The sequence below is a fragment of the Petaurus breviceps genome, unplaced genomic scaffold, assembly GCF_028583685.1.
Source record: "Petaurus breviceps papuanus isolate PSGF00001 unplaced genomic scaffold, PetGlider_PUasm1.0 90644, whole genome shotgun sequence".
Taxonomy (NCBI): domain Eukaryota; kingdom Metazoa; phylum Chordata; class Mammalia; order Diprotodontia; family Petauridae; genus Petaurus; species Petaurus breviceps.
Genome location: NW_027187298.1, coordinates 6,936,812 through 6,956,183, shown reverse-complemented (window position 1 = coordinate 6,956,183; position 19,372 = coordinate 6,936,812). Strand labels below are relative to the sequence as shown.

General features: G+C 35.5%; 1 non-coding gene across 1 annotated transcript; it reads left to right on the top strand.

Moving 5' to 3' along the window:
* Positions 1–432: 432 nt before the first annotated feature.
* On the top strand, positions 433–539 carry LOC138143571 (U6 spliceosomal RNA). The gene has a single exon (XR_011163728.1). It is a non-coding gene; the product is annotated as a U6 spliceosomal RNA (small nuclear RNA).
* Positions 540–19,372: the final 18,833 nt, after the last annotated feature.

Here is a 19,372-nt window from a genome sequence, read left to right as displayed (position 1 = left end):
CCAATCCAATACATTCCATCCCATCCCATCCCATCCCATCCCATCCCATCCCATCCCATCCCATACAATGCAACAAAAACACATGTCCAAAAAATAGGTAGTTATTGTCCATGTTGTAGTATATCCTTCTCAGCATTGTGCTCTGTCCCACTGCTAAATTTTGGCCTGTTTCAACCTGTTATGCTGTGCTCACAGTTGCACTGGGAGGAGCAAGGGGTGTGTATGTAGAAGGGATATGGCAGTGGTAGTACTCATTCATCATTTACTCACTTGGGTTCTATTTTCCTCTTTTAGACTTTAAAGGCCTAAATGACTTTCCATGACTGAGAAATTCCTGGATGTTTTTCATGCATGAAGAATCAAGCATAGTTTAGAAAGCTCTCTTCTATTTGTTCTCTTAAAATATTCTGAATTTAGTAACCATCAACAAAAGTGCTCTCAGCGGTAGTATATATACCAAAATTGGAATAGTACAGAGGAGATCAGCATGGCCCTCGTGCAAGGATGACACACAAATTCATGAAATGTTCAGTATTTTTGAAGACAGATCTTCATGAAAATAAAATAAAATGTAATTTTAAAAAGCATCAACAAAAACACACAACCAAATACAGAGATAAAGAAAAAAAACATGCATACATGAAACTACAAATTCCTTCTATTTACATTTTTGAAAGCATATATTTTAGTTGAATAGAATCATAACAAAAAGTAATTTGCTTTCATGGTCTCTTCTGAACTGTTTTTATTTTGTGTAGTTTTCTGTTTATTTAATGCTATTTTCATTATTATTTTACCCAATTTTCAGTAATTATCTTGACCAGATGCCTTAGAGATTTTAGTCCTCACATCTCTACAACATCCATGTTGGGGCTCTACTGTACTGATTAGTGAGTGCTCTATATGTACCATTATTTAGGGTTTTTCATAGAATGCTTTCAGAATTCACTGCTTTCTCCCTGATCATCTTCTCACTAACTACCGTCCAGCATTCATGTATCCTTGCCTCCTCTCATGCCTCCTTTATTCTTAAAAAAAAAAAAAAGATGACTTATTTTTACATCATCATTGTTATCTCCAGTATCCCTTTCTCTCTCCCTCCCAGAGGGCTATCCTACATAATAATTAGCAATGTTGAAGGAAAAAAATCATTACAACTGATGAATATATTTTAAAAAATTGAAAATATGTGCTATGTGTCACAGTTGTGGAATTTGTACATTTGCATTGGGATGTTCTGTGATATCTCTCCATTAGAGGCATGCTTTATGATTCTCTTACATCAACTTTTGATTTTCTTTGTAGTTATTCTTTCCATTCATATTGTGACAATTATTTTGTACATCTTCTTGAATCTGATTTTTAAAATGTTTTCTACTTTATCAAACACCGAGTTATTGTGTTAAATTTTTTCTGATTCTTTCCTGTCTTATATATTCGATCTATTGATCTCACTATTATTTAACCAATATCAGGTGTTTTTGATGATTCCAGTTTTAGAATATATAGCTCTAGTTAAGATAGTGCTATTTCCTTTTATCACTATATCTTTTCATCATTTACCTTGATCATTGTCCAAAGGAAGTTTGTTATTATTTTATCAAGTTTTATAAATTATCCCCATGAAAACATGATGGTTTTTAGCATTAAATGTGTAAATATTGGTAGCATTGTCACTTTTTATTATATTGACATGGCCAAGCCATGAGCATTAAATATTCCTCCAACTACTTAACTTGTTATTTATTTCTTTAAGGAGCACTTTGTACCTGAATCTATATGTGACTTTTTTGTATTTTCCTACGTAAATCTCCTGATATTTATGCATTATTTTTTTTAGTAATTGTGCATGAGTTTTACTTTTCTATTATTACTTTTTGGATTCTATTATTATTATATTGAAATACTATTGATGCTTTAGGTATTATTTCATAGCCTACAACATTGTTGAAACTCTTAATTGTCTCAATTACTTTCATTTCTGATTCCTTAGGATTTTATAAGTATACTCTCATATTATCAACAAATAACAGTTTTATCTCCTCTTTATTTTATTATTTTGATTTCTTTCTTTTCTCTTATTATACTTGCTAGTATTTCTAGAACTAGTAGGAGAGTGGGGATCTTTGCTTCATTCCATATTTATTAGAAAAAAAATTCTAGTATATCCCCATTGCATGTGATGCTTACTTTTGCTTTTAGATAGCTTTTTATGATATTAAATAAAAAAGTCTCCCTAAAGTTTGTAGAGTTTTTAGTATAAAACACTAGTATACTTTGTCAAAGGTTTTTCTACATGTATTGAGATGTTATTTATCCTTTATACTTGAAGAGGATTGATAATATCATAATGTGGTCAATGAACAGTGTATTCAACTGTGGCTGATTAGTCAAGACATCACTCATCTATTGAGATAATATTTTTTTTTTATGTTTTCACTTTTTTTTCTTTTTTTAATGCTGTATTAACTTCTGATTTACATAATCTGTTTCCACCAGATTTTGAGTTACAAATTTTCTCCCCATTTCTCCCCCACCCACCGCCCCAAAATAGCAGTCCCACAGGATATCCCCTCCTCCAATCTGCTCTCTCTCACATTTTCCCCCCATGCCCCTTTCCACTTTTCCAGTAGATCTCTATGCCTCTGTGCCTGCACATCCCATTTCCCAGTTACATGCAAGATGGTATTAATAATAGTATATATATAAATATATATATACATGTATATACACACCCATGTATACATATATCTATATATACATATTTGAATATTTGATTTCAAAACTTTCAATTCCAGATTCATTCCCCTCCTTCCCCATCACCCACCCCTACTGGGAAGATGCGCAGTTCAGTATAGGTTGCACATGTGTGGCTAATGCAAAACAATAACATGGTAGATACATTGAAAAAGACTGACTACACTTCCCTCCCTCCCAGATGTTTTCACTTTTAATATGATTAATTATGTTGATGGCTCCTTTTACCATATTATAGTTTCCCTGTTTATCCATTTTTATTTTATTTTTGGATATTAATTTTTGCTTTTTTTCCCCTTGTAATTAATCTTTTATTTATTTATTTTTAGTTTCCAACATTCATTTCCACAAGATTGGAGTTGCAAATTTTCTCCCTCTTTCTCCTACACCCACCCCAAGAGAGCAAGCCTAATGAATACCCTTTCCCCCAATCTGCTCTCTCTTATGTCCTCCCCCATCCATCCCTTAAATTTCTAGTAGGGCAAGATAGATTTATTTACCCCAGTACCTGTATATCTTATTCCCCAGTTGCATATAAAAGAACAATTTTTTGAATAATTGTATTTAAAAATTTGATTTATAGATACTTGGCCTTTTTCCCTCCTCACCTGCCCCCACTGGGAAAACAAGCAATTCAATGTTAGTTGTCCATGTGCAGTTACGCAAAACATTTCCAGAGTAGTTACATTGTGAAAGACTAACTGTATTTCCCTCCATTCTATCCCATCCCCCACTTGTTCTATTTTCTACTTTGACCCTTTCCCTTTCCAAAAGTGTTTGCTTCTAACTAACCTCTCTCCCAATCTGCCACCCTTCTATCATTTCCCCTCTTATCTGCTTCCCCCCTACCTTCCTGGAGGGTAAGTAACCCAACTGAGTGAGTATGTTATTCCCTCCTTAATCCAAATTCAGTGACAGTGAGGTTGACCCATTAGCTTTCACCTTCCTGCTCTTCCTTTCCATTGTAGCAGTTTTCTCTCACCTCTTTTATATGAGATAATTAACCTTATTCTATCTCTCCCTTTCTTCTTCTCCAATTATATTTCTCTCTCACATCTTAATTTTATTTTTTAGATATCATCCCTTCCTATTCAACTGATCTTGTGCCCTGTTAATGCATACATATACACATATAATACAAATATTCACATATGTATTTATACAGACCCCCTCCTATGCATACATATATGTGCATATATATATATATGCATATACATATATTCCCTTCAATTCCCCTCATACTGAGAAAAATTTTATGAGTTACAATTATTGTTTTGCCATATAGGATTGTAAATAGTTCAACTCTAATGATTTCCTTATAATTTCTTTTTCCTGTTTACCTTTTCATGCTTCTCTTGCTTCTTGTATTTGAAAGTCAAATTTTCTGTTCAGTTCTGTTTTTTTTTTATCAAGAATACTTGAAAGTCCTCTATTTCATTGAATAATCACATTTTTTCCCTCAGTTTTGCTGGGTAGGTGATTCTTGGTTTTAATCCTAGCTCCTTTGATCTGCAGTATATCATATTACAAGCCCTTCAATCCCTTAATGTAGGAACTGCTAGATGTTGTGTTATCCTGATTGTGTTTCCACAATACTCAAATTGTTTCTTCTTGACTGCTTGTAATATTTTGCCCTTGAGCTGGGAACTCTGGAATTTGGTTATGATATTCCTAGGAGTTTTCTTTTGGGGATCTTTTTCAACAGGTGATCAGTGAATTCTTTCAATATCTATTTTGCCCTTTGGTTCTAGAATATCAGAGCAATTTTCCTGGAGAATTTCTTGAAGGATGATATCTAGGTTCTTTTTTATCATGGCTTTCAATAATTTTGACCAATAATTTTTAAATTATCTCTCCTGGATCCTATTTTCCAGGGCAGTGCTTTTTTTCCAATGAGATATTTCACATTGCCTTCTACTTTTTCATTTGTTTGGATCTGTTTTATAGTATCTTGATTTCTCATAAAGTCATTAGCTTCCATTTTCTACAATCTAATTTTGAAGAAATTATTCTCTTCAATGAGTTTTTGAAATTCCTTTTCCATCTGACAAATTAGGCTTTTAAAAGCATTCTTCTCCTAATTGGCTTTTTGGGCCTCTTTTGCCATTTGGAATAGTCTATTTTTTAAGGTGTAATTTTCTTCAGTTTATTTTGGGGGAGTTTGCTTTAGCAGGCTGCTGACTTGCTTTTCATGATTTTCTTACATTATTCTCATTTCTCTTCCCAACTTTTCCTCCAATTCTCTTACTTGTTTTTTAAAATCCTTCTTGAGCTCCTCCTTGGCCTGTTACCAATTCATATTTTTCTTAGAAGCTTTTGATGCAAGACTTTTGACTTTGTTGTTTTCTTCTGGTTCTATGTTTTGATCTTTTTTCCCCAAAAAAGTATTCTCTAGTCTGATTGCACTTCCTCTGCTTGCACATCTTGCCTGCCATCTACTTATGTTTTGAACTCTTTGCTATTGTAGAACTCTGCTTCCAGAGTAGAGAGCTTTGTCCCAAATTGCTGGGGTTTTCACAGATGTTGTCAGAAGTCTGAGGAGGGTGCCCTCTCTACAGCCACCACAAGCTCTGGAACACTGGTGTTTCTCACTCCAGTTTTATCACCCAAGAATGCTCTGCAGATACAAGCATGTCAAAGCAAGAGCAATTACCCTCTAAATGGTCGCTTTGTCCCCCTACAACCTGCAGGCCAGGAGCTCTGGAGGCAGACATGAGGCAGCAGCTGCAGCCTCTGTGCCCCAGTCACCTCTCCCCTCAGGGGCAGGGGCCAGACAGCACTCTTCTCCATCCAGTTCCAACAGGGTTCCCCACTGAACTTTTACTTTCTCTTTCATCTTTATGGGTTGAGAAGTTTGGAAACCACCACAGCTGCTGTTGATCAACTCTCCTGAGGTCTGCTCCAGCCCATCTCTGCCTCTGGTAGGAGCTGCCCTGGGTCTGGGTCCCCACAGGTCACGCAGGAATGCTCTGCACACCACCTGGTTGTGAAAGACCCTTTCTGTTGGACTTCTAGGCTGCCTTCAGTGGGAAATTTATTTTTCTCTGTCCCTTTGTGGGTTCTGTAGCTCTAAAATATTTTTAGACCAATATTTTACAACTATTGGAGGTGATTGGTGGTGTGGGAGCTCACACAAATTCCTGCTTTTAACATTTTTGCTTTGACAGATAGCACGATTGCAACTTCTCCTTTTTTCGATTCGCTTGATAAAGAATTTTTTTTCTCCATCCCCTCAGTTTTCTTTTGATTATGTCTTTTTTCCCATTGTGTTTCTTGTAAGCCACAGATTATAGTGTTTTGTTTTTTGTCTTTCACTCTTTTATTTAATAAAATGTATTGGATTGTTTAACCAATTCTCATTTAAAATTATGAGACATGTTTACATTTTCTCCCTTTGTCTCTAATATTATTTTCAATTTGTGATTCTTCCTTTATCTACTTTAAAGACAGTACGAACTCCTTCAGTTACTTTAGCTAATTCTTTTTAAAGTGGTCATATTTCTCATGATTTCCTTTCACTTACCTTCAACCCCCTCCTCCTATTAGGCACCCCTTTCCTTTTGGGGTTTTGTTTATTCATTTTTAATTCCTATTTTATCTGGTTATTTAATTCTTCCTCTCTTTCTTTTTTCTCTTAGTTAAGTAGATTATTCCTTTCCTCTCCTCCTCTTCAACCTGTCCACTTCATTAGTCCCCTTTCCAGAGATATCTCCCATTCTCTTTGTTTATCCATGCTGTCTTTCTCTCTCCTTGAAACTCATCCTGTGCTTCATGGTCTCTATACTTACCTAGACCCAGTCTGTTAAATGCATTCTTCATGGAATTAACTTTTAGTAAGTATCCATCCTGGGATTTCTCCTCAAGGCAATTTCTGCGACTGCTGGACTGAACTTGTCCTGGGGATTTGCCTTTCCTATTGGGCCTCATTTTCCAAACTGCCTATTCCTGCAAGTGACATTAAGGACACTTTCCCATGGTAGAACTCCTCTCCCTAATGTCTCTGATTATGTAGTCCACCACTGATTTACTCCTTCCTCCTAATTACTCTTCTTCCTTATTTTCTATAACATGTCGTTCCAGGGACCATGCTCTCTCACTCTCCAATGTTTCAGTTTTCCCCAGGAATACTAACTTCCTCATTCCCAAGGTAGAACAAACAATTTTTTAAAGCACTATATACCCTCAGACCATGTCTGGACCAGGTCCTCAGATTGTTTCACAGAACATCATTCAATTACAGGAGTATTTATCAGTGGAGCTCTTTCTTAGCTTCAAAGCAAGACCCCATATTTGTTCTTCCTTTCAAATACCCTCTCCTCCTCACTCACCATCCTGTAGGTTTTTTTCTTCCTAAAAATACATGGGAGCCACCTTCCAATCACTGGCAAACTTTGATTTGACTTAGAAACATCACAAAATTCCCTTTATCACTGGATCACCTTACTTTTTCATATAAATTCCCATTTTGTTATGTAGTCCTTTCCCCTTCCCACATCCCTGATGGAAGATTGATTTAGAGCTCTATGTGTGGAGCCTTGAGGTTTATAATGCACAGCCAGGCCTCTTCACTGTTACCTTTACCCATCTTGTATATGCTTAGAAAGAATTCTCTTACTGGTTTCTCTACTGTAACTCTGTTTCCATTGTTGTATTTGTGACATTCATTCTTTCCTCTTTCATTTCTGTTGTCTAGGCTGCTTGAAAAGCAAATGATCTCTTTAGGTCTGATTTCTTTTTTTGTGTATGTTGTTTTTGTTTATTTGTTTGTTTCTTTGTTTTTACAAGAAACAAACTTGAAAAAGAAACACAAACAGAGTTCAAATAAGGGGCTGAATATGTTGTACTTCAGCTGAAATAAAAAAGGAAAGGGTAGTGATCATGATCTCAAACAAAGCAAAAGCAAAATTAGACCTAATCAAAAGAGATAATCATGAACAAAGGTATCATCAACAATGAACTACTATAAGTATTAAACATATATTTACTAAATGGCATAACACCCCAATTTTTTTAAACATTTGATTTTAAAACTTTGGATTCCATATTCTCTCCCTTCCTCCCTCATCACCCACCCTTACTAGGAAGATAAGCAATTCAATATAGGTTGTATATTTGTAGCTATGCAAAACATTTCCATAGGGGATATGTGAAAGACTGACTATATTTCCCTCTCTCCTATCCCACCCCCCACTTGTTCTATACTCTACTTTGACCCTGTCCCTTTTCAAAAGTGTGTGCTTCTAACTTCCCTCCCCCCCAACATGCCCTCGCCTCCATCATCCACCCTCTCCTCCTCTTCCCCCCTACTCTCCTGTAGGGTGAGATACCCTATTTAGTGTGTATGTCATTTCTTCCCTAAGCCAAATCAATGAGAGTAAGGTTGACCCATTCCCTTTTGCCTTTCTGTTCTTCCCCTCCATTGTAACAGTTTTCCCTTACCTCTTCTATGTGAAATAATTTACCCCATCCTGTCTCTCCCCAACCCCTCTCATTATATTTCCCTCTCATCTCTCAATTTCACCTTTGAAGCATCATCCCTTCTTATTCAATTGATCCTGTGCCCTCTCTCAATGTATAACTGTACACATATATACAAACACACATATGTGTTCATATGCCCATATACCCTCCTTTATAGACATATCTCTGTACACACACACACACACACACACACACACATATATATTTATATACATTTATAGTTCCTTCAACTATTCACATACTGATAAAAGTTTCATAAGTTATAATTATCATTTTTCCATGAAGAACTGTAAATAGTTCAACTTTGATAAGTTCCTCATGATTTCTTTTCCCTCTTTACCTTCTCGTGTTTCTCTTGCTTATTGTATTTGAATATAAAATTTTCTATTCAATTCTGCTTTTTTCATCAAGAAAGCTTGAAATTCCTCTATTTCATTGAATGACCATATTTTTCCCCTGAAACATTATACTCATTTTTGCTGGGTAGGTGAATCTTGGTTTCAATCCCAGCTCCTTTAGCCTCCAGAATATCATATTCCAAGCCCTTCAATCCCTCAGTGTAGAAGCTGCCAGATCCTGCATTATCCTGATTTTGTTTCCACAATATTCAAATTGTTTCTTCTTGGCTGCTTGTGATATTTTCTCTTTGATCTGGGAACTCAGGAACCTGGCTATAACATTCCTAGGAGTTTTCTTTTTTGGGATCTTTTTCAAGAGGTGATCAATGGATTCTTTCAACCTCTATTTTGCCTCTGGTTCTAAAACATCAGGGCAATTTTCCTTGAGAATTTCTTCAAGGATAATTTCTAGGTTCTTTTTTGATCATGGCTTTCAGGTAGTCCAATAATTTTTAAATAATCTCTCCTTGATCGGTTTTCCAGGTCAGTGGTTTTTCCAAAGAGATATTTCACATTGCCTTCTATATTTTTTTCATTTGTTTGGATATCTTTTATAGTACCTTGATTTCTCATAAAGTCACTAGCTTCCATTTGCTCCAATCTAATTCTGAATGAATTATTCTCTTCAGTGAGCTTTTGAGATTCTTTTTCCATCTGGCAAATTCTACTTTTTAAGGCATTCTTCTCCTATTTGGCTTTTTGAGCCTCTTTTGCCATTTGAGTTTGTCTATTTTTTAAGGTTTCATTTTCTTCACTCAGGATGTTGACCCTTTTCCTGATTTTCTTGCGTCATTCTCATTTCTCTTCACAATTTTTCCTCCACATTTCTGATTTGATTTACAAAATCCTTCTTAAGCTCCTCTATGACCTGTAACCAATTCATATTTTTCTTGAAAGATTTTGGTGCAGAAGTTCTTATTTTGTTGTCTTTGTCCTGTTCCATGCTTTGATACTTTTTGTCCCCCAAAAAGGAATCTAGAGTCAGGTTGCTGTGCTTCTTTTGCTTCCTTTTGTTTGGTCATGTTGCCACTCAATTAGTTGACTTTTGAGCATTTTGCCACAGTAGAACTCTGCTTCTAGAGACTAGAACTTTCTCCCAAATTGCTGGGATTTTCTCAGCTGCCAGAGCTATTAGTTGGCTGCCCTCTCTGAAGCCTCCACACTCTCTGGCTTACTGTTTACACACTCCAGGACCTCCATCTTAGACAGTGATCCAGATACAAGCAGGTTAAAGCAAGTGAGATTACCCCTCAGAATGGTTTCTTGGTCCCCCTACAATCTGCAGGCCAAGAGCTCTGAAGTGGCCGTGTGGCGGCAGCAGCCATGCCTCAGGCACTTCTCCCTCAGGGGCCAGAGTCCAGACTGCACTCCCAGACTCACTGTTGCTACAGAGTCCACATTGACCTCTCATTTTGTCTTTGGCATCTGTGGTTTGATAATTCTGGAAAGCACCACAAATGCTGGTGATCTACTCTCCAGATATCCCTCTAACCATGGCTGGTCAGGCTTCCCTGGGGCTAAAATCAAGGGCTCACTGGGTCCTGGGCTCTGCTCCTAGCAGGCTGCAATGGACACTTCCTGCTGGCCTGCTGGGCTGTCTTCAGCTGGAGGTTTTCTTCTCTGTCACTTTGTGGGTTCTGTAGCCCTATAGTTTGTTTAGTCATTTTTTATTAGTATTTGAGGTAGTTATGGTGGGATTGCAGGGAGTTTTCCTGCTTCTACACTACCATCTTGGTTCTGCCTGGTCCGATTTCTTTTTAAAGAATGCTTGAAATGGTCTTTTTCCTCTCCTCTCCCTTTCTCCTCTCCCCTTCTTCTTCTCCCTTTACTTCTCCCCCTATTGCTCTTCCTTTTCCTCCCCTCTCCCACTCTTCTCCTATTCCCATCCTTTCCCATTTCCTGTCTCCTTCCTCCCCTCCCTGGCCTAGACGCTGTAGTGGTGGAGATGGCCAAGGAGGCCATAGAGTCTGATCAAGGTGGACATCATGGGTTCGGAAATGTTCTCCAAAATGGCCACATACCTGACAGGCAAGTTAATAAGCACCAGGGACGATTATAAACTTCTGGAAAATATGAACTAACTGACTAGCTTGAATATATAGTGTGAGAAACACAGTTGTGGGGATAACAACACTTCCCAGGCAGGGAGATCCATGTGATAGACCCATTCTCACTGAAAGAACTCAGAAAAGGAGTGGGCAGAGGAAGTTTATTATGCTTCTTCTGAGAAGTGGGTGTGGTGTTCACTAGGAAAAGGCATACCCATACAGAAGCAAGAGCAAGCTTAAATATCTTAGTGTATTCTGACTCCTCCCTTCAGAGTCCAGGTAGGTCCAGACTCCTCATGGTTACAAGGGTTCCTTATACTCTCATTGCATACCCCCATTAACATGTTCTCCCTCACAAACAATATATCCCACGATTAGAAAATGGCAAAATCTCTGCCCTTTGGGTGGGTAAGTTACTATTAATGAGGTTAATTGAGTAGACACAGTAGTGAAGACACTTGTGATCTGGGCATGACCCCTATGGTTCAAGATGTTTGTTATATCCCAATCTTTCTAGTCAGGATGTGCATGACCAACATCCCTGAAAAACAGGATATATAAGCTTATCACAAGGCCCCATCAGTCTGGGAGCTTTACTATTCCTCAAGATTATATGTGGGAGCACAACAAGATACCATAATATCCTTTATGACACTAGAAATGAAAGATATTGCAGTAAACATAAATAGAAACCTAGAGGACTTAAAGCAGAAATATACAGCACTTCAGCCTTATCTCGATCAGAGATCAGATCACTTTAATTGAGGAGCAAATAGCAGCTCTTGAGCAGGTAGCCTACAAGGTGGAGGCATATTCAAAGAAGCTAGAAGCAAAGTACAAGTTAGAGAGGAGATGAAAGAATTCTTTTGTACAAAGACTTTAGCTACAAGAATGTTTCATAAAAGCTGAAATGCATGGGAAGGGACTTAGCAAACTTGTATGCTTCAGTTCCATAAAAAGAAGTGGTGCTGGTAATACAAGGAGAATCTCAGGCCCACCTTTGATTGGATGTAGAACTCTGGCCACCCCTTGATGTCCTAAACCTTTATCCCCTGGAACTTCATCTTCTCATGTGACTCATTGTGTACCCTGGACAAAGAATCAGAAATCAGGATCAACGCTGTCTAGAGAAGACATAGATGAGATACTCTCCTCTCCCTTTCTCCTCCCTCCTCCCTCTTCCCTAGAGCTTCATCTTTAACTCTTTGTTCTGAATATGCTCCCACCCTCTTCATAACCTATTCTTGAAATTAAATAATAAATTCCAATTTATAAAAAAATAAAATAATTAAATACCTCTTTATTATTCAATATTCATCCTTTTCATATAAGTTCACATTTGCTGGGTAGATCACCCTGGGCTGCACTCTGAGCTTCATGATTTTCCAAAATATATTATCCTATTCTCTCTTGTGTTTTTTGGTGAGTAAAAAATAGTCTTGAATTATTTCAATCCATTTTCTTTGTTTTTGAAGGTCTATATCCTGATCACATATTATTTTCTGAATTGATTTGATATGACTAACATATCAGTTGTTGTCCTTTGTTCTTGAAGAAGACCAAAATGACATTACTATGCTAGAGTCAAGTAGTCAAGTTTCAGAGTGTCTGAATGTGACTGATCAGATCAATAGGAGCTCATAATGCTCTACCACAGGTCAAGCACAAATAGTCTGTGTAAACATTTGGGGTGGATTCCCTAAATTTATGCATCCTGAGTTTCCATTGAGCTGTTTCAATTCTGCTTTGCTCATAAAGTACAGCACCTTCTTTTATGTGGGCATCCCATGCTGAGTAGTCTTATGCCAGTGTCTCCCATTTCACATAATGCATTCCAAATTTCTTAAGAGACACCTTGAGCATGTCCTTGTGTATTGCTTTTTCTGATCACCATGTGAATGCTTGCCCTGTGTGAGTTCTTCACAAAATAGTCTTTCTGGAAAGAATACATTTTTAATACAAACAATGTGGCCAGCCCATCAGATTTGTACTTTCTGTAGCAAAGAGTTCTATGTACTTCTCTTTGAGATTGAAATGTTTTGCTTGGATAAAGACCATATTTTTCTTTTAATTTGTTAGGGTTTTTTGCTTCTCTCTTTCTTGATTGTCCTCAACTTTTGTGCATTTGCATTCCTATTTGATTGCTCTCTCTTTTGTGTCTTTGATAAGTTTTTCCAATCACATATTCAGCTTTTTCTATTAATCAATTATTTTTGCAGTACATGCCATAAATTCTGTCATAATTCTCATTTCTCCTTTAAGTTACACATGAAGAGCATATTGTGGCTCTATGTTCTCAACTCCTCAGTATCCTGTGTCTCAGCAAGTGTTGAATCATTTTTCCTTTCTTGAAATTTTAAATTTATTAATGTGGACATGTTTATAAGGTATGGAGGTTATATTTATTTCTACTTTTAATGCTTCCCCTGCTGATTTATCTACCAATGTTCCATGTCTTTGAGGTTTTTATTTTCCTAAGATGTTCTTTGACCAAGCACCAGAAATCTTCCTTCCATTCTTTCTCTCCAGTTCTGGAGTCATGAACAAAATAGAAAAACATACAAAACAAAACACAAAAATTGCAAAAAAAAAAAATACCCACACCATTAAAAAAGTCTAATCTTTTATGCAATGTTCCACATCCATATTCCTCCAGTTTTATAACAAAACTGGACTGAAGGGAGAAATGTTTTCATTTATATCTTCTTTGTAATCAATCTTTGTCATGTTTTCACAGAAATCAGTTTTATTTTGTTATTGTTTATTCCACATATTGTGTCTCTGCTTATTTTGCTTGATATCAGTTCACATATATCTTCCTATATAGTTTTATAGACACTCTATCAGTCATTTCTAACAGTGATATAATATGCTCTTATATTCATGTGCCATAACCTGCTTAGTAAATTTCGATTTACTGATTATCTATTTTGTTACCGGGCCTTTACTACCATAGAAAGTAATGCCATGCATACTTCAGTGGATACAGGACTTTCTTTTTATTAGTGGTATTTGTTAGATATACACCCAATGGTGGTACCCTGGGATCATAGGATATAGAAATTTTAATTACTTCCTTATCACAATAATAAATGACTTTCCAGAATGGTTAAAACAACTCACAGTTCTACTAACGGTACATTCAAATGCTTATGTTTCTAAAAATCTTCAAATATAGACTATTCCAGATTTTTGTCATTTTTTCCAATTTGCTGGGGATATGGTGCAAACTTAGAGTTGGTTTCACATGCACTTACTTATCATTAGTGATCGGGAGCAAAAATTTATATGAATGTCAATAGTTTACTTTTAAGAATTGTTATTTTTTAAATTTTATGTCATATATTTAATTTTATTGCTTTTTACCTTTCTGAATTTAATATTTCATATTCTTTAATAATAAGTTTTATTTATTGATCCATATTCTTTAATAATAGAATAATTGATATTTTTAAAATATTTCTTTCTGATTTGAATAATGCAATTTTGCTATCTCTAATTTTGAATTATCATATCTAAGATTTTCCCTTATTATTTGGTTAAATATTTTGTATTACTTCAATTGTTTTTGCCTTCATTTTTATCATTTTTAGCTTTGATTTTTATTATTTCCTGATATGTTATTTTTTCCTGTTAGAATATTAATATATTGACATCTTAGCTTCTCTGCCTTCAAATTAAATTAATTAATTAATTTTCCTTTTTTTTTCTTCTTTCTTAATATAAGCCTCCTTGGCTATTGAGTTGCTTTTTAGAAATGTTTATTCTGCTTCCCTATTATTTACTGTCAAGGATATTACCATCCTCTCAGTCTTCAAAGCTCACAACTTAGGAATCAACTGTGACTCCTTAATCTCTCTCTTACCCCTCCCCTACTTAATCAGTTATCAAGTTATATTGATTCTACCTTAATAAAATCTGTTACATATATTATACCTTCTTCCCATTGACATTACCCTGGTACAGGCCTTTCATGCCTGAATTATTGCACTGCCATTGACTGTTCTCCTGATGCCTACATGACTATTAGGCCTGTAACTTGTGTTGGTTCCCACTCTACGAGGGGCATGCAGACATCCTAACCCCCACCGTGATGAGTAGCCTTTCTGGACTCCATCCAAAGCTATCTGAGGTCTCCCCACACAGTGTATTCCCCAAACTTTGACTAACAGGCTGGACCTTGATTGCTTTTTTTCTTTCTTCAGATTTATTTAAAATATATTTTTTCATTTTATAATTAACTAATTTTTGAAGATCCATATTTTTATTGTTTATTTTTAGAATAATAAAAGAAATTATTAAACTATAATAAAGTGTTTCTCTTTCATATTCTCTTCTATATTGCAATAGCTCCCATGCCCCCCCATCTGGGTATCTTATATCACCCCATTTTATCTCTCATTTTCTTCTTATACATTAGTATATAAGCTCATTTAAGCCAGGGACTATCTTTTTTTTTTTTTTTGCTTCTATTTGTATTTAAGACTTAACTGAGTAAGTTCATACATAGCAAGAGATTAATAAATGTTTCTTACATACCTTCTGGTCAGTCTTCTTTCCTCAAGTCTCTCTATATTCCAGCCTAAGTATATTATTCATTCAGCTGTCAAAATGATCTTTCAAAAGCATATTCCAACTCTTTTTCCATGATCGGAACTCTCTCTGTTTCTATCTTTTATGTTTTTTTTCCTTTGGGAGGGGTTGGAGTCTTCATACACAATACCTGGCATATAGGAGGAGTCTAATAAATATTTGTGATTTCAATCCATAAGCTTTACCTATTTTGTTGTGACCTTCAATCTGTGAAAATGTATGGAGGGAAGAAAAGTGAGCAGTGAGTGGTATTTCAAAGTCAGTCCTGTAAATCTAATATTGAGGACTATAATGATTAGATTACTAATGCATTTTGATGTGGCTTTTCTTACTTGAAGGGTCTTAGTATGTATTGTACCTTCAGTTTATTTTGTTTTGTAGCAGTTGATACATAATTAATATTCCATTATACTTGTAATCTACATTTTATTCAACTATTACTCAACTGATGGGCAACAAGTTTATTCCCACCTTTTACTAGCATCTTTTTCTTGTACATCATGCATATTTACCCTTACATCCCTTCCTTTCTCCTCTCTCCCACAGTATGTGTGTGTATATAGTGGGGGAACATCAATGTAGAACATTACATATGATGTCAGATTTTTGTCTTCACTTTTTCTTTAATAGTTCTACTATAAATATATTTTATTAAGTGACACATTTTCCTGTCTTTAATCTTGGAGCATATAACTTCAGCATTATTGGTAAGTCAAAGTTTATAGACAGATTTTTTTATATTTCTACTATAGTTCCAAATTTTTTTCCTTAAAATTGAATCAATTCACATCACCATAAAAATGCATTAGTGTGCTTGTTTTCCCAAAACTCTCCAAACATTTACTATTTTCAACTTTTGTTATCTTTCCTTATCTTATTGAAATAAGGAGGATAAAATCTGAGATTTGATTTATTTCTCATGATTAGTGATTTGGGGTATTTTTTTTCCAAGTGATTTTTTATAACTTTCCCTTCCTTCTCTAATCCCTTCTTACAATTTTGTCCATTAAGAGCATACATGACTTAAATGGGGAAAAGATTTTGAAATATACTTATCTCTTAATTTTTAGTGTATTTTTTGTAGAAGCATTTAAAAAGTTTCTTTTGAGAAGCTTTGATTTGTCTGTTTTTCTGATCTAGCCATCAGGCAAAGTCTGTAGCCACACTGAGTTTCTAAGTAAAGTTGGCCAGTGCTTCTCACTGTACCACCACCTTCCTAGGAGTTTCATTACTACATCCTAGTCATTCCCTTGTTTCTCCTAGTAGGTGTAGCTTCCCCTCCCCCCTCCCAGGTGCTCTCATTACTCTTTCCCCCTCTCAAAGGTTTAGTTTACTTTTGAAATCAGTATTAACCTGGGAAAAAAGAAGCAATTTGGAGTAACTGCCAGCTAAGATGCTGGTGTGTTAAGACCTATTAAGACCTAGAAAAATCCCAGACACTATAAAAATGTACTAGAAGGAGCAATTGTAAAGAAAAATGTGAAGGGCATAAGCTCTTCCATACAGTCAAGAACTACACAAAAATACTTTCAGGAACACATAGAGACTCTAAGTGGAACTTAGTAGGGTAGGTGGGAGGCACAGCCAATAAGCAAGATGGTTCCATAGTGGGGGGGGGGGACCAATACTGAGGATGGAATCTAGGGAACTCTAACCATGCAGGATATAGGTTGATAGGGGACAGGTGGGTTTATGAGGAAGGGTAGGATTGGTGAGGGGCTAGTTATAGGTAAAACAAATTCCATCATTGGGTAGAGTATGAAGGAGAGATTAAAAGGAAATCTGGAAAGAGTAAATTTGTATTTGGGACATGAGGGGAAGGGAAGAGGAAGAACAAAGTAGAAAAAAATTTATCCCATTATAAATTAAGAGGTGAAACCACCTGATTTGTCTGTCTTTCATTATCATCTTCTTGGTAAAGAGGGAAGCTGGGGCAAGGCAAGGAAAAAGGTACACGTGACTAGAAGGGATACACAAATAATAATTATTATTAGAAATGTGAATAGGATAAAACTATTCATGAAACAGAAGATACTATAATAATCAATTAGAAAATAAAAATATTTTGTGTATAAGAAACAACCTTGAAACAAAAAAGTTCATTGAATTAAAATATGAGTTGGTAGCCAACTCTACTTATATGGATTCTTTTAAAATACGGGGTAGCAATAATCTTAAAAAAAGACAATAAAGTAGATATTATTAAAGGAAGAGTAGAATTACCATCCTTAAAGATATCACAATGAATTACTATTATATATTTATGTATCTATATAAAAATTTATATGCATACATATGCATATACATGCACATACCTAATAATATCTAAACACTTAAGGGAAATGTTAATTGAATTGCAGAAAGAAAAAAGATAGTAGAACTATAAAAGTAGGGTGACACCGTAGTAGGATAACCCTTTGAAACATACACAAACCTATAGAACAATAAACAACAATGAAATTGAGGACCTGAATAGAATTTTAGAGCCATCAGATATGATGTATCTATTTACCGATTACTAACTAGTAACAGAAAGGAATACATATAATCTCAGCCCCTCATAAATCATTTAAAAATTTATCTTGGGGGTGACTGGGTGATACAGTGACTACAGCGCCAGCCCTGGAGTCAGGAGGACCTGAGTTCAAATCTGGCCTCAGACACTTAACACAAAGCTAGCCATATGACCTTGGGCAAATCACTTAACCCCAATTGCCCTACCTTCCCCTTCCAAAAAGCAAAAAAAAAATTATATTGGATTGTGGCAAAAACAAAAACAAAATTAAAAACAGCTTTACAAACAAATTCAGAAAAGAAGAAATATTAAACATATTGATTATTGACCAAAATGCAATAAACAATGTGTTCAAAAAAGGACCTTTAAAGAAAGAGTTTAAAATAAATTTGAGATTAAATCATTTCATCTGAAAGACATGGTGGGTCAAATAGAAAACAATGAGGCAATATGTCATCCTTTGGTGTTGACATAATTAAAAATATATATAATAATGGGATGATCATTTGGCCTGGATTTCCCCATTCTTCTCAACTAATTAATTAAAAATATTTATTGAATTATTTTTCTAGAAAAGCACTCTTCTAGTTGCTCTGGTGCCTTATACATTTCCCAACAGGATCATATAAGGCATAGTCTCTGAATTTAGGGAGCATATCATCTAATTGCATAAATAGGACCTATAAGCATAAAAAGATAATGGATAAAAATAGTCTACTTTTCTATAGTATTTTACAGATCTTAAAGTATAATCCTTACAAAAACTATGCAGAATAGGCACCATTATAATTTACACATTAGAAAAGTGGAGTTCATAGAGTGTAAATGAATTGTTTCTGGTCACATGACTAAAAGTGCACCAATGCCATCAATTTCTGAGCGCCAGGTAGCTCTGGCAATACCCTTCTTTGGTAAAAGGGCTCCTTAAAGCTGCAGATAATGCACATGGCTAGGCTTCCATCTTAGTGGGACCTGCTTGGCTGCTAACAGTTATGAGTAGATTGTTTTTCTTAACTCTCTGACTTTTTACACCCCAACCTGGAGCCCTTTAGAGTATCACTTGCAGCTTAAATTTAGCTCATTTTAGGTTTTCACCAAAAGGCCTAGAAAGCTATTCAATGTCCAAAGCAGATCAGGTGGAGGGCAGCTCTTTATTTCTTCTGCCCAAAAAAGATACTTAAAACATGAAAGAATCAAAAAGTCATATAGACAAATATTTAAACCTGAAGTGACAATTTAAAACTATCATTCTACTGTCCCACAAAAATTGTTTCTCAAAATATTGAAATGAGAGATTTTATGAGGCTATTGCATTTGCATTTCTAGTTCACCTTGATTTCAGTCCTAGTGAATTCAGGGCATATATGTGTATACATATGAACATATATACACATATATCATGTAGGTATAAACATGTACCACATACATAAATACCTTTATCTGTATACATTATATGTGTACATAGAGATACCAGTATCTGTATGTAATTCTGTCTCTCCATACACACACATATATAACATATACATATACAGTTATGAGTACTTATGCATATAAAAACAATTAGATTGTTTCCCTATATG